The sequence below is a fragment of the Sciurus carolinensis genome, chromosome X (assembly GCF_902686445.1).
Source record: "Sciurus carolinensis chromosome X, mSciCar1.2, whole genome shotgun sequence".
NCBI classification, from domain to species: domain Eukaryota; kingdom Metazoa; phylum Chordata; class Mammalia; order Rodentia; family Sciuridae; genus Sciurus; species Sciurus carolinensis.
The window spans coordinates 117,662,191-117,678,756 of record NC_062232.1 but is presented as its reverse complement, the minus strand read 5'-3'; the positions used below and the strand labels follow the sequence as shown (position 1 = coordinate 117,678,756).

Genomic DNA, 16,566 nt, shown 5'->3' with positions numbered 1-16,566 from the left:
ATTCACCACTCAGATTTCTTTGCTTTACATAGTACCTGCCTGGTCCTAAAACACCAATAAAGGTGTACTAGTTTAGATCTGGAATGTCCTTTAAAGGTCCATGTGTTTAAAATTTGGCACTATTGAAAGGTAGTGGAAACCTTTAAGAGATATAGCCTAGTGGGAGGTCTTTGGGTCACTAGGGGTGTGCTCTCAGAGGGGACTGTGTGACTTCATTCTCCTCCTCTTCCTCCTTTGCTTCCCAATCATGAGATGAGTGGTTTTGTTCCAACATGCACCCCTGCCATGATGTACTGCATCCCCACAGGCCCAGAAGAAACCAAGTCAACCAATCATGGTCTGTAACCTCTAAACCTGTGAGCCAAAATAAATCTTTTCTCTTAAGAAGTTGATTATCTCAGGTACCTGTTAGGGTGATAGAAAGCTCACTCACACAGGGAATACATTAATGAACTGTACTAAAGATTTTGATTGTGCTTCAGTATTTTGGGGTAGACTTGACTTAAACTGTATGTGCCTCTCCATAAATACAGTCTTCAAATGTCCTTGACTAACAATCTGATAATAATGTAAGTTTCGGGTTGGGGATATAACTCAGTAGGTAGAGTGTTTGCCTTGCAAGCACAAAGTCCTAGGTTCAATCCCCAGGACCGGAAAAAAAAATAATAACGTAAGTTTCTATTTAGGAGGATATATAAACCAATGTACACACTGCCATGCTGTTGATTGCTTTCTTAGGATTATCATTCCCCCTCACCACTACTTGTTTTTAGTTGCTAATAATTAGGTAAAAGGCTAGGGATACAGCTCCGTTCATAGACTGCTTGCCTGTTAAGCACAAGAACCTGGATTCAATCCCCAGCACTGAAAAAAAAAAAAGAATAATTAGGTAGAATTTTAGTGATCCCTACTGTTATGATGGACTAAAAGTAGTTTTTACCCTCAAATGCAGGCTCATAAGGCATGTATGATTCAAAACAAATGATTATTATACTTTTAGGGCATGCCAACTGCCCTGCCTGGACCTCTGACCCAGGACTAAGTTTCCTCTGCTTTGTCAGGTCAAGGTCTCAGCTCATTAGTTTCCTTCTGGATTACATAACCTGAGGTGCTCCTCTAGAACTGTGTGGGCATCAGCCAAACTGGTCACTCAGGAACAATCTGGGGGAATTTAGTGACACAGATGTCACATAATGTCATTTTAAAATATTTCCTTCTGTAGCTTGTCTGTGTCTGTGATTAGATATACAAACCTATATATGGGATAAAACTGCATACAATTAAATACATACTACATGCACAAACATATACACACACAAATGAATACAAAAATTGAAAGCTGAACATGAGTGGTAGAGGGCAACAATGTCAATATCCTGGTTGTGATAAATACAACAGTTTTGCTAGATGTTATCGTTGGGAGACACTGGGTACAGGGTGCATGGAATCTTTTTTTGTAGAATTGCAAACATATTTATAATTATCTCAATAAATATTTTAAAAGTGCTATTTCATCATAGAAACTCTAGAATGCTCCAGAATTCAGCTGGTTACTTTCCTGAAGGAAAAAAGGAAGAAAGAAGTTGGGGAAATGAAAGAGAAGTAGCAGTGAATATGAAGTTTCTCAGAAGGAAAGAATACTAAGAGAATATTGCAATCTCTGAAAACACACATATTCTAAATCTACCTCAAATCACAATATCAAAGAGTAAAATATTGTTACAGAATACCTAATTCAACCCCTGCACTTTAAAGACCTGAAAAAAGAGTTTCAAAAATTAATTTGTCAGGGGCTGGGGATGGAGCTAAGTAGTAATGCATTTGCCCAGTATGTGTGAGGCCCTGAGTTTGATCCCTAGCACCACCAGAAAAAGAAAAAAAAAAGTGCCAAACTTTAAAACTTTTTAGAGAAAAGAAATGAGAGACTAGTTTTCCAACTTTGGCATGGGGAATGGACTGCTTGAAACAAGATACATAACGCACTAACCCTAAAGAAAGAGACTCCAAAATTCAACTACATTGAAATTAGAAACTTGTTTATGAAAACACACACAGTACAATAACAAGCCAAAAACTTAGAGATGATATTTGAAATATATATAAACAAAGGATTATTGTCCTAAGTATGAAAAGGAGTTTTATAAATCGATATGAGAAAGATAACCAACCCAAGAGAAAATAGTCAAGAGACACTGATGAGTAACATATATGGCTCATAAATATATAGAGATGAGTAAATCAAATTCCATATATATATGATTTTGTCAAAATGAACCCAAATATTATATATAACTGTAATGCACTAATAAAAGAAAAAATGCATATATGCTTAACTTCATTAATAATCAAAATATGAATTAAGATCAGAATAAAATAAAATTTCACACACAACAGGCAAAGAAAACTCCAACCATATCAAATGTTGAGAAAAACATGAAGCAATAGAAACTCATACATTGCTAGTGGGAAAGTATTGGTACAACTACTTTGGAGAACAAGTTTCATCTCTTCTTAGAAAACTATATTTCAAGACCTATCAACACCAATGTGTATGAAACTTCCTATGTCTATACGCTTTGTGTGTGTGCGTCCTGCACACAAACACAGGGGTGAGAGAAACGTTCAAATACTCATACACCCAAAGACATACTTTTCAGAGCAGCACTGATCATAACAGAAAAAAATTCCTGCAAATTACTGGTGTAGCAAAAGCAGAAAGGAGCACCTGCCTGGTATGCATGAGGCCCTGGGTTTGATTCAAGTATATTCACAAAGTAGAATATTATTCAGTTGTGATAATGATGACTTATAGCTATAGAAAACCTTATCAAGAATTCTAGCAATATAATGAGTAAAAAATAAAGCAGTAAACAAGCCATTTCTATAAAGCTGAAAATAAGAAAATGAAATGATGTATTATCTAGGTTGCATATAAATGTGTTCAAATGACTTTTTAAAGAAAGAATGATTATAACAGAAATCAAGCTAATTGTTACAAGGTGAGAAGGTGACAGGGTGGCAGAAAGATAAAGAAGCACACAGAATTGAATTGTTAATGTTCTAATTTTCAAGTTGGGTAATAGGTGCACAGGTATTTACTTTATTATTATTATGCATTATATTCTACATGCACTGAATATTACATTTTAAAAACATGGCTTTTTAAAATTTTATTTAAAAATTTTTACAAAGGTAGTGATTTTCCCCAGGCTGTAGTGTCAGTTAGTGGAGGCCCCTTAACAAAGCATCCAATCCCATACCTCAAAAACCTTCCATAATGCTAGGCACATATTAGGGACTAAACAGACATTTGCTAGTGCAGCATGAACTTCATAACTGTCTAACATTATAAATTCCAAATATGGGTTCTATAAATCCTTTAAGTCATCTGATTTGATTACATTTGATTTTATTTTGATTACACTGTCTTCATTAGTACCTTTGATAAATAATACATTTCAATTTATATAGGAATACTTTAATTGTACTACCTTACACTTCAAAACAAGGAAACAGGGCTGGGGATATAGCTCAGTTGGTAGAGTGCTTGCCTTGCAAGCACAAGGCCCTGGGTTCAATCCCCAGCACCGCAAAAAAAAAAAAAAAACCAGAACCCAAAACAAGGAAACATATTCTACTGATACTTTTCAACAAGGTTCTAGGCCTAACGTAAGTTAACAAATGATACCAAATTATTTTAGGTTTTGGGTTTTTGTTTGTTTTATTTTGTATTTTTAGTACTGGGGATTTAATGCAGGGGCACTACACTGAGTTACACCCCAAGTCCTTTCAATTATTTATTGTGAAAACTCTACACGAAGAATACAAATAACCCAATCAACAAATGGGCTAAGGAAATGAACAGACATTTCACAGAAGAAGATCTACAAGCAATCAACAGATATATGAAAAAATGTTCACCATCTCTAGTAATAAGAGAAATGCAAATCAAAACTACACTAAGATTCCACTCACCCCAAGCAGAATGGCTATTATCAAGAATACAAGCAACAATAGTTGTTGGAGAGGATGTGGGGAAAAGGTACTCATACATTGCTGGTGGGGCTGCAAATTAGTGCAGCCACTCTGGAAAGCAGTGTAGAGATTCCTCAGAAAGCTTAGAATGGAACACCATTTGACCCAGCTATCCCACTCCTCGGCCTATACCCAAAGGACTTAAAATCAGCATACTACAGAGATACAGCCACATCAATGTTCATAGCTGCTCAATTCACAATAGCCAGATTGTAGAACCAAACTAGATGTCCTTCAATTGATGAATGGATAAAGAAACTGTGATACATATATACAATGGAATATTACTCAGCTATAAATAATAATAAAATTATGGCATTTCCAGGCAAATGGATGAAATTGGAGAATATCATGCTAAGTGAGAGAAGCAAATCTCAAAAAACCGAAGGACGAATGATCTCACTGATAAGCGGATGATGACACATAATGGGGGGTGGGAGGGGGGCAAGAATGGAGGAAGGAGGGATAGTATAGAGGGAAAAGAGGGGTGGGAGGGGTGGGGGGAAGGAAAAAAATAACAGAATGAATCAAAAACTATTACCCTATGTAAATGTATGATTACACAAATGGTATGCCTCTACTTCATGTACAGAGAAACAAGATGTATCCCATTTGTTTACAATACAAATAAATTTTTTAAAAATTTTTTTTATTTTGAGACAGGGCCTTGCTCCAGTGTCAAGGCTGTCCCTCCCAATTTGAAATCCTCCTGCTTTACCCTTCTGAGTTGGTAGAATTATAGGCATGCACCATGATGCCCAGCAATAACAACTTTTAAAACAGATTTTTAAATCCAGGCGCAGTGGCCCACGCTTGTAATCCCAGAGGCTCTCAGTAGGCTAAGGTAGGAGGATCACAAGTTCAAATCTAGCCAGTCTCAGCAACTTAGCAAGGCCTTAAGCAACTTAGGAAGACTCTGTCTCAAAATAAAAAGTAAAAAGTGCTGGGGATGTGGTTCAGTGGTAAAGCACCCCTAGGTTCAATCCCTGCTATAAAATAAAACTAAAAAATTTAGTTATAGAACCCATTTTATGAAATCACACTCCCTTGCTATGGCTTTTATCCTCAGGCTGATCAATGATTATAATAAACATGGCATCCTATTTTTTTTTTTAAGATTTCAGGTTGTTTTAATAAGTTAATAATGTTAAAATTATCCTGTCTGGCCTGAACACATTTGAATACTTGTTAAATAGTAATAAAATTTGTTATAATGGTGATCAAACAGTATTGAGACAATGTGCAAATGTATATTATTTCAATTGATTCCCAATAGTTTTTATTATTTTACATAAAAACCGAACTTAGAAAATTATAATGAATTACTAAGTTTATATGATGAGCAACATTCTCTTGACTTTAAAACTTAACATCAGAGCTGGGGTTGTAGCTCAGTAGTAAAGTGCTTGCCTAGCACACATGAGGCCCTGGGTTCAATCCTCAGCACCACATAAAAGTAAATAAATAAAATAAAGGTATTGAGTCCATCTACAACTAAAAAATATTTTTAAAAACTTAACATTACTATAGCTTTCCTACATAAACACTTCCCTTCATAAACTATTCAAAAAAGCATATGTACAATGAAATTATTTTCATTTGATTTTTGCTGGGTTATTACTAACTTACAGGTTTTATCAGTAATAAAAATCATGGCAAAATGTCATGCCTTGAAAAACTGGTGCCTAATGGAACTATTTCACTTCTTAAGTCCAGTCAGTAGAGCACCTCAATTGTGTTTTGGAAAAATAAAGTACCAAAGTCATTTTCTTTCAAGTGAAGATTCATCAATGAGTTCATATAAACCTATTTCAAATAAATATAAAACAAAAGGAGTCAATCCATGCATTTTTTTGGTCTTCATTTTAAAACATATGCTGGTTTTCCCTACCAAATCAGACTGAGAGAATAGACAAGATGCTAGGAAACTACTATCACATGGCATCCAATTCTGTTCTACCAAATTACTATTGGTTCTCAAGTAGGTATATATACATATGTGTGTGTGTGTGTGTGTGTGCGTGCACGTATACACACACACAAAATAATTGTCCTCTACTGTCTCCTAGCAGCTGTGACTCAGTCAACTGAAGGGCTGCCTCTCAATGTACCATTCTGTAACTATGTTCATGAGTGGAGTTAAGTAAAGGGTGCCTTTGGGAATAGTAACAGGCAGCCACTCACAAAGGAAGCAGTATTGCACCCCAGAAAAACAGTGATAACTATGGACTGGACAATTTCATCTCTCAATCAAGTTCTACAAGTATATGATTACAAATGGCAACTAAGATTAGAAATATATAAGTAGGAATCCTATGTAATTCTTTGGCAAACATTTACTGAGTATATAAAAATATGCCAGGCAATAAGGTATTAGGAATATAGCAATGAGCAAAAACAGTCACAGTTCTTACCTTCATGGAGCTTACCATATAGAGGGAAGTTAAGTATTGAATAAGTTAACAAACAAATATAATATGCAAATATAAAGCCAATTGCAAAAAGATTATGAAAAGTTTTATATGAGAACCTGGGAATCTAGCAACGTCTGAGGAAGAATCAGCTTCCTTGGGGAAGTGATTAAGCTGAGTTCTGAGAAATGAGTAAGATTTGAGACAACTGACAATAGCAGAAAAGTATAGCAGGAAAGAGGAATGATATACACAAAGATTCTATGGTAGATGGAACACCAAAAGTGAGGAAAATTTTTTGCAGAAATAGAAAAATACAATATACATATGGAACTTCAAACAACCCCATAGTCAAAAACAATCCTAAAGACAACAAAGTTTGAGGTCTTACACCTCTGATTTCAAAACATATTACAAAATACTATGTAATCAAGCCAGACACAGGAGGTTGAGACAGGATGATAGCAAGTTCAAGGCCAGTCTCAGCAACTTAGCCAGATCCTAGGCAATTATTTTAAAATAATTTTTTAAAAAATTAAAAGGGTAATGTTGTTTGATCCATTCTGTTATTTTTTCCTTACAATAAAAAAAAAGGGCTGGGATGTAGTTCAGTGTTAGAGCACCCCTACGTTCAATTCCCAGTACTGGAAAAAACTATATATGTAATCAAAACCATGTGGTACTGGCATAAAGACAGACTTATAAAACAATGGAATAAAATAAGGAGTCCAGAAATAAACCCTTAATGTTATGATCAAATCATATCCAATGAGGGTCCAGATCACTCAATGAGGAGAGTTTTTTCAACTAATGGTGCTGGGAAAACTATATAGCACATACAAGAAAGAGAATGAAGATGAACTGTTAATTTATACCATATAAAAATTAAATCAAAATGAATTAAAGACCTAAAACTATAAAACTCCAAGAAGAAAACATAAGGGAAGGGCTGGGGTTATAGATCAGTGGTGGAGTACAAGTTGGCATGCACGAGGCTCCAGGTTCAATCCCCTTCAATGAAAGAAAAAATACTCAAGGGGAAAATCGTCATATTTAGATTTGAAAATGATTTCATGTACAAGACACTGAAAGCACAGGCAAAGACAAACAGGACTACATCATAATTTGATACTAATGCTCATCTAAGGAAACAATCAACAGAGTGAAAAGGCAGTCTACGGAATGCAAGAAAATATTTGCAAATCATTCAACAATAACCAAATGTTTTTAATAAATGGGCAAAGAACCAGAGTAGACATTTTTCAAAAGATGGTATCAGCTGGGCAAGGTGGCACATGTCGGTAATCCCAGGGGCTCGGGAGGCTGAGGCAGGAGGATCCCAAGCTCAAAGCCAGCCTCAGCAATTTAGTGAGCCCTATGCAACTTAGTGAGACCCTGTCTCAAAATAAAAAATAAAAAAAGGGCTGTGAATATAGCTCACTGGTTAAGCGCTTCTGGGTTCAATTCCTGGTACCAAAAAAAAAAAAGATATACAAATGGTCAACAAGTATTAGAAATGATGTTCAACACTACTAATCACCAGAGAAATGTAAATCAAAACCACAGTCATTTATCATGTCACACCCTTTGAGATAACTACCACAAAAAATAATAACGGCCAGTCATGGTGGTGCGCACCTCTAATCCCAGCCAATCGGGAGGCTGAGGCAGAAGGACTGGAAGTTTGAGGCCAGTGTGGGCCACTTAGCAAGACTCTGTCTCAAAATAAAATAAATAAAAAAGATCTGGGGACACAGTTCAGTGGTAGAGCACTCTTGGGTTTAAGCCCCAGTACCACAAACTATAATAACAATGATAATGATGATGACCAAGTGTTGGTGAGGATGTGGGAAAACTAAAACCCATGGGAGGAACATAAAATGGTACCATGGATGTGGAAAAACAATATAGAAGTTTCTCAAAAAATAAGGTGGGGGGCTGGGGTTGTGGCTCAGTGGTAGAGCGCTCGCCTAGCATGTGTGAGCCCTGGGTTCGATTCTCAGCACCACATAGAAATAACATAAAGGTATTGGGGCCACCTACAACTAAAAAAAAAAATAAGGTGGAAGGCTGGGGATATAGCTCAGTTGGTAGAGTGTGTGCCTCACATGCACAAGGACCTGGGTTCAATCCCCAGTACCAGGGGAAAAAAAAAGATGGTGGAAAAGACCTACCATGTGATCCAGCAGCCCTACTTATGGGTATACATCCAAAAGAATTACAAGTAGTATCTTAGAGAAATATCTGCACACCCATGTTCATAGCAACATTATCCATGATAGCCAACTAGTGGAAGCAACCCAAATGCCCATCCAATGATGGATAAACAAGATTTGCTGTATACATACAAAGGAATTTTATTCTACCGTAAAAAGAAAGGAAACTCTGTCATGATAAAACATGGATGAACCTGGAAAACGTGCTAATCGACATAAGCAAATCACAGGACAAATGCTGCATGATTTTACATATAATTTTACATGTGGTATTTAAAATAGCTAAACTCATAAAAAAGAGAGAGAAAAAGAATAAAATAGGTAGATGCCAGGGACTAAAAGGAAAGGCAAATGGGGAGTTATTGTTGAACAGGTATAGAGTTTCAGTTTTTATGAGATGAAAAAGTTCTAGAGATCTGCTCTACTCAATGTGAATATACATGGCACTACTCAACTCTACATTTAATAAAAGGTTAAATGGGACTGGGGTTGTGGATCAGTGGCAGAACACTTGCCTAGCATGTGCAAGGTCCTGGTTTCAATTCCCAGCACCAAATACACATATCCCCAAATAAGGCTAGATGGAACTGGCTGTGGTGACATGTGCATGTAGTCTCAGTAAGAAGGCTGAGATGGATTACTTCAGCCAAGAATTCTGAGGTCAGAATGAGCATCACAGCAAGACCCCATGTAAAAAAATAAAGATTATATGGTAAGTTTTATGTGTTTTTAACCACAACTGAAAATTATTTAAGAAGTGAACAAGACCTACAGAAAGCAGTTTGGTAGATCTTAAAAACACTAACCAGAATTATAGTATGACCCAGTAATTCCACTTCTATATATTCATAAGAAGTATATATACTATATATACTCCATAATGTTCTATATTATGGATCCTATATACTCCATAATGTTCACATGGATGAAAATGTTCAATTCAGCATTATTCATAGTAGCCAAAAAGTGCAAAAAACCTGAATGTCTATTAGTTGATGAACAGATAAGCAAAATGTGGTATATCTATAACAGACTATTACCCAGCCATAAAAAGAAAAGTAGTGACAAATGCTAACACATGGATAAACTTTAAAAATACACTGAATGACACTGGATTAGACAAAGGGGAATGAAGGGAAGGGAGGGGGGACAGGAACAGGAAAGACAGTAGAATGAACTGGACATAACTTCCTTATGTTCATATATGAATGCATGACCAGTGAAACTCCAAATCATGCTCAACCACAGAATGGGAAGTTAAAGTCCATGTATGTATAATATGTCAAAATACATTCTACTGTCATGTATAACTAAAAAGAACAAGTGAAAAATTGTAATACACTGAATGAATATTATTCAGCCATAAAGAAGAATAAAATTGTGGCATTTGCAGGGAAATGGATGGAATTGGAGAATATCATGCTAAGTGAAATAAGTCAATCCCAAAAAACCAAAGGGTGAATGTTTTCTCTGATGAGTGGAGGATGAGACAAAGTGGGTGGGGTAAGAGAAGAATGGAAGAACTTTGGATTGTATAGAGGGAAATGAGACGGGGTAGACGGCAGGGGTAGGAAAGATAGTGAAATGAGACAGACATCATTACCCTGTGTACACATATGATTACACAAATGGTATGAATCTACATCATGTACAACCATAGAAACGAAATGATGTACCCCATTTGTGTACAATGAATCAAAATGCAGTCTGTAAAAATTAAAAATTAAAAAATAAATAAAATGGGGCTGCAGATATAGATCAGTTGGTAGAGTGCTTGCCTCACAACCACAAGGCCCTGGGTTCAATCCCCAGCACTGCAATCAATCAATCAACCAATCAATCAATTAATATACTCAATGAAACCCCTCTCACCCTGTACAAAACTCAACTCAAAGTGAATCAAGGATCTAGGAATTAGACCTGAGACCCTTCACCAAATAGAAGAAAAAAGTAGGCCCAAATCTCCATCACGATGGCTTAGGACCAGACTTCCTTAACAAGACCCCCATAGCGCAAGAAGTAAAAGCAAGAATCAATAAATGGGATAGATTCAAACTAAAAAGCTTTTTCTCAGCAAAGAAACAATCAATAATGTGAAAAAAGAGCCTACAGAGTGGGCAAAAATCTTTTCCACACACACTTCAGACAGAGCACTCATCTCCAAAGTTTATAAAGAACTTAAAAAACTTTACATCCAAAATACAAAGAACCCAATCAATAAATGGGCTAAGGAACTGGGCAGACACTTCACAGAAGAAGATATACAGGTGATCAACAAATATATGAAAAAGTGCTCATCATCTCTAGTAATTAGAGAAATGCAAATTAAAACCACCCTAAGATTTCATCTAACTCCAATCAGAATGACTATTATCAAGAACACAAGCAATAATAAGTGTCGGCGTGGATGTGGGGAAAAAGGCACATTCATACATTGCTGGTAGAGTTGGAAATTGGTGCAGCCACTCTGGAAAGTAGTATGGAGATTCCTCAGAAAACTTGGAATGTACCCACCATTTGACCCAGCTATCCCACTCCTCGATTTATACCCAAAGGACTTAAAATAAGTATACTACAGTGATGCAGCCACATCAACGTTCATAGTTGCTCAATTCACAATAGCTAGATTGTGGAACCAACCAAGATGCCCTGCAATTGATGAACAGATAAAGAAACTGTGGTATACATACACAATGGAATATTACTCAGCCATAAAGAATAATAAAACTATGGCATTTGCTGGTAAATGGATGAAGTTGGAAAACATGCTAAGTGAAATAGGTCAAGTCCAAAAAACCAAAGACCGAGTGTTTTCTCTAATAAGTGGATGACAATATATAATGTGGGGGGATTGCAGGGGGAAGAGAAGAATAAAGGAACTTTGGATGGTGTAGAGGAAAATGAGGTGGGAGGGGATGGAAAGAGAGTAGAATGAAACAGACAGTATTACCCTATGTATATGTATGATTACATGAATGGTGTGAATCTACATTGTGTACAACCATAGAAATGAAGAGTTGTATCCCATTTGTGTACAATGAATCAAAATGCAATCTATAAAAATTTTAAAAAATTTTAATAAGAAAATAAAGATTTAAAAAATAAATAAAAAACAACACTGAATGAAAGCAGTCACAAAGAAGTGCATATTATTTCATTTATGCAAAATGTCCAGAACAGGCAAAAACAGACAGATAATAATGTAGATTGGTGGTTGGCAGGGTGGGGATAGGTTTAGGACTAACAGGTGATGGGTACAGGGCTTTTTTTTTTTTTTTTTTTTTGGAACTGGGGGTCGAACCCAGGGCTTTGCAAATGCAAGGCAGATGCTTTGCCACTGAGCTACATCCCAGCCCAGGGTTTCTTTTTGAGATAGCAGAAATATGTTGGAATTAGTTGTGATAGTTGCATAACATAGCAAATATATTAAAAACAACTTACATGAATACTTTAAAATGGTAAATTTAAGTTATATAAATTAGATCTCAATGTTTAAAAGTAAACTTTAAAAAGTAGGGATGAGTCAGAGTGATACCGCAAGATATTTATCCAGAGAGCAGCGAAGAGTCACTAAAGACCTTCAGGTATGTCTTTATAAAAGATCTTTCTTGGGCTGGGACGTAGCTCAGCGGCAAAGCATTTGCTTCACATTCACAAAGCCCTGGGTTCAATCCCCCATTCTAAAGAAGACAAAAAAACATAAATAACCCTACCCAAAAAGAAGATAGAAAAAAAACCAACCCTTTAAACCCCCCCCCCCCAATAAGATCCCTCTGGTCTTGTGTGCAGGACAGATTGGACAGCACAGGAGTAAATGAGATCAGATTATTGCAATGGTCCGGGGGATAGCAGTACATTGGACTCGGATGATAGAATGAAGAGAGTGGATAGATTTGAGAGGATGTTCAGATTCAGATACAGAAATTATTGGACATGCTGAGAGACTGGACATGTGGGATGAAAGGAAAAAGGACTACTAAGGATGACTGGTAGATATCTAGTTTCTACTACTAGGTAGAGGATGGTGGCATTTATTCAAAGGGGAAAGACTAGAGGAGAAACAAATATGAGATATCCATGACTTGGACTAAAAGTGGCAGTTGTGATGATAAAGTGGCATCAATTGGGCATGGTAATGCATTGGTTATAATGGAATAAGATGCAATTCTCATTCTGGTACGTCAGAATAATGTTCTCAGGTCTGAATACCTATTAAGAGTCACCTTATCGAGTGGCAATGAAATAAAAGTGTTACAGTAAAGAATGTGCTCCTGAACAAATGCCTATTCCCCAGCTTTTTAAATAAATGACTACCAGTACTCAAAATAATAAACTACCATCCCTGTGCCTTCGTTTCTAGTTCTTGGAATTGTGCACCCATTATTTAAGCAGAGCAACTTAAGTATCAAGTCATATAATTCTATAGAAATTAGATGTTAAGGTCATAATTTATTATCCCAAATGCTTATTTTTTTCCAGTCTCCACCTTAGAGCTCCAAATGAGATTTGTGCAACTGGAGTCAAGAGTATCAGAAAAGAGTTATTATGGGATTTCTATAGCTATTATTGTAAAGAACTGAAGCCACCCAATGTCCATTTTTAGTGCCCCCTTTTTTAAACTCTCAATTTTCCTAGAGCAAACATAAAACACTGGAGAGCAAAGTAGAATTTTTTCTGCTGTCATAGACTAGATGCTTATGCCTCCCCCTATTCATGTTGAAATCCTATCTCCCAATGTGATGATACTAGGAGATGGAGGCTTTGGATGTGATTAGGTAATGTGGGTGAGGCCTTCTTGAATGGAACCAGTATGCTTATATAAAACAGACCACGAGAACTCTTTCTGTCATATGAGGGTGCAAGAGGTTAGTCATCTGCAACCCATAAGAGAGACCTCACCAAAATCTGACCATGTTAGCATACTGATCTCAGACTTCTTTGAGAACTGTGAGAAATAAAATTGTTATTTATAAACTACCCATCTATGGCACTTCGTTAGAACTGCCCTAACAGATTTGGAGTTGGAATCTATGTTCTCTAAACTGACATATCCCTCTGCTATGAATGTCATAAACAATAACCCTGCATCACTGCTCAGGTAATTTCCTCTTCCTGTTCTCCTCCCTAAAATCCCACAACCTTCAGTCTTTTGGATCCCCAAAGGCCCAGTTCACATGCTACCTCCTCTATAAAGCTCTCCTCAACCACTACAGCCATAGTGTGAGCTAGCACCTCTTGCACTTATTGTGTGTGCTCCTCTAAAGAATGACACTGATGGACTACTAGAATTGTGTAGAGATTGGTCTTGTGTATATGTCTTTTTCCTCCTCTACCAGAATTCGGGAACAGGGCTAGACCTGTCTATAGCACCTAGTAGGATATGAGTATCAAAGGAAGTTTAGGTTTTATGTGTTTTTAGAAAAGAAGTCTATGCCAGGCATAGTGATGCACACTTATAGTTCTAACTACATGGGAGGCTGGGGCAAAAGGATCATTGGGCAACATCATAAAACCCCCTCTCTTGGAAAAAAAAATCAGCAAAAGTAAATTGTGCACTATACTATAGATCCCTTAATCCATATTACTGCAAGCTACATTAATTGCAAAGCTTAAAAGACATTCCCACTGCTTATAAAACAGGTGTAGTTTACATAATCTGCTCTACCCAGCTGTTACTTATTTGTGACAGTTCCCTCATGGCTTCTGCTCCCCGTTGATCTGTAGGATTACTACATCTTTCAGCAAGACTTCTTTATTTATCCCTTACTCAAATTAAAAAAGAACTGTTAATTTTCCTTTGTAATAGTAAAAACAACCAACTTTGAGAAGAACCAGAAAGACAGTCCTGGGGATTTCCTTGAATTGAGTTTCATAAACTCAAAAACAGCTGGGTGTGGTGACACACACCTGTAATCCCAGCAACTCAGGAGGCTGAGGCAGGAGTATCGAAAGTTCAAAGCCAGCCTCAGCAATTTAGGGAGGCCCTAAGCAACTTAGCAAGACTCTGTCTCAAAAAACATAAAAATGGGATGTGGCTCAGTGGTTAAGCACCCTGGGTTCAATCCCTGGTAACAAAAAAAAAAAAAAAAATCAAAAACAATTCTGGAATACAATATTTGTAAATATTGCCATAAAACTCATTTTTTGTCTAAGAATTCTTTCTCCTACATAGACTTCCTTAACAAAACACTCTTCAGTATGCTCACTATGTAGAAAGATTTTTACAGCAGCTGCCTATGAGCTAAGAGCTAGCCATGTAGAGAAAGGGATGAGGAAATAATAAAATGAATGCTGGGAATATGGACAAATGAATGGAACAAGGAGGGGTAGGAACAGTGGCAAAAGTCCCAAAGTCAGGAAAAATAATCCACGAACTTGGTGATGCTCCAGAGAGGAAACCAGCAAGTGTTGACGCTAAACTGGCAGAAACATCAATACTTCCTGGCTCCCCCACTGGGTGCATCAATTTAACACCGGCAGTCTGCTCTTCTGCTGCAAGTGACAAATAGTGAATGCTGTCAACAATATAAAAAGAAATGATCCATAAAAGGGAAGCATGGCTGTGGGCAGCAATGAAAAGAAGGTGTGATTGCTAGAAGTATTAGACTCTTCTCGGCTGCTGATCAGCTTAATGATCTTGGGTGAGTCATTCCCCTTCAACACCAGTATTTCATAGCAATAGTGTGGAAGAAAGAGTTAACAAAGCAGGCCTGGGATTACCATTCATTTTTTTCCCTTGTGATCTGGGGATTGAACCCAGAGGCACTCTACCACTGAGCTACATTCCCACACCGTTTAATTTTTTTATTTTGAGACAGAGGCTCACTAAGTGAGCCAGGCTGGCCTTGAACTTGTGATCCTCCTGCCTTAGCCTTCCAAATCCAGTCACTGGGATTGCAGGTATGCACCATAGCCCTGATGAGACTGCTAATCTTAGAAAGGCCTGCTTTGATCATTGGCTGGTATGGAGACCTGAATTTCACGATTCCTATCACCCTAACTGATAAGAGTGGTTTGCTATGCCTAAACTGTACAAACAATATTTATGCTGAATATCTGCCTTCCTTCTGGGAGTGTAAAATTTTGGTATGTGCCAGGTGTAAGGTGCCTTAGTGACCAAATCCCAATAAAACCCTGGAAGCTGAGTTACTAATAAGTTTCCCCAATAGAAAACATTTTACACAAGTTGTCACAACTTGCTAAAGGAATTAAAGCATACCCTGTGTGATTTCAGTGGAAGATGACTGTTGGAAGCTTGCATTTTCTCTGGACTTTTCCCCCATATACCTTTTCCCTTTGCTGACTATGCTTTGTAACTTTTTGCTGTAATAACAATAATAAGAATACCTACATGCTGTGCTGGACACAGGGGCACACAACTGTATTCTCAGTAACTTGGATGGCTGAGGCAGGAGGATCAACAAATTTGAAGCCAGTCTCAGCAACTTAGCTGTCTCAAAATAATAAATAAGAAGGATTGGAATGTAGTTCAGTGGTAAAGCAACCGTGGGTCAGGCACGGTGGTGCACACCGGTAATCCCAGAAACTCAGGTGGCTGAGGCAGGAGAATAGCAAGTTTGAGGCCAGCCTCACCAACTTAATGAGGTCCTAAGCAACTTAGCAAGATTCTATCCCAAAATAAAAAAATTAAAAAGGGTATCAGGTGTGGTGGCACACACCTGTAATCCCAGAGACTTGGATGGCTGAGGCAGGAGGATCACAAGTTTAAAGATATCCTCAGCAACTTAGCAAGGCCCCGTCTCAAAATAATAAATAAAAAGGACTGGAATGTAGCTCAGTGGTAAAACACCCATGGATCAGGCATGGTGGTACACACCTGTAATCCCAGCAGCTCGGGAAGCTGAGGCAGGAGGATTGCAAGTTTGAGGCCAACTTCTGCAACT

The 16,566-nt window shown here is 37.3% G+C and overlaps 1 protein-coding gene and 1 non-coding gene across 2 annotated transcripts in view; one reads left to right on the top strand and one right to left on the bottom strand.

Moving 5' to 3' along the window:
• Positions 1-16,566, bottom strand: part of Atp11c (ATPase phospholipid transporting 11C) — a 165,326-nt gene that overhangs the window by 147,917 nt on the left and 843 nt on the right. The gene's annotated exons all lie outside the window — the stretch shown is intronic.
• Trnav-cac (transfer RNA valine (anticodon CAC)) lies at positions 8,516-8,591 on the top strand. The gene has a single exon. It is a non-coding gene; the product is annotated as a tRNA-Val (tRNA).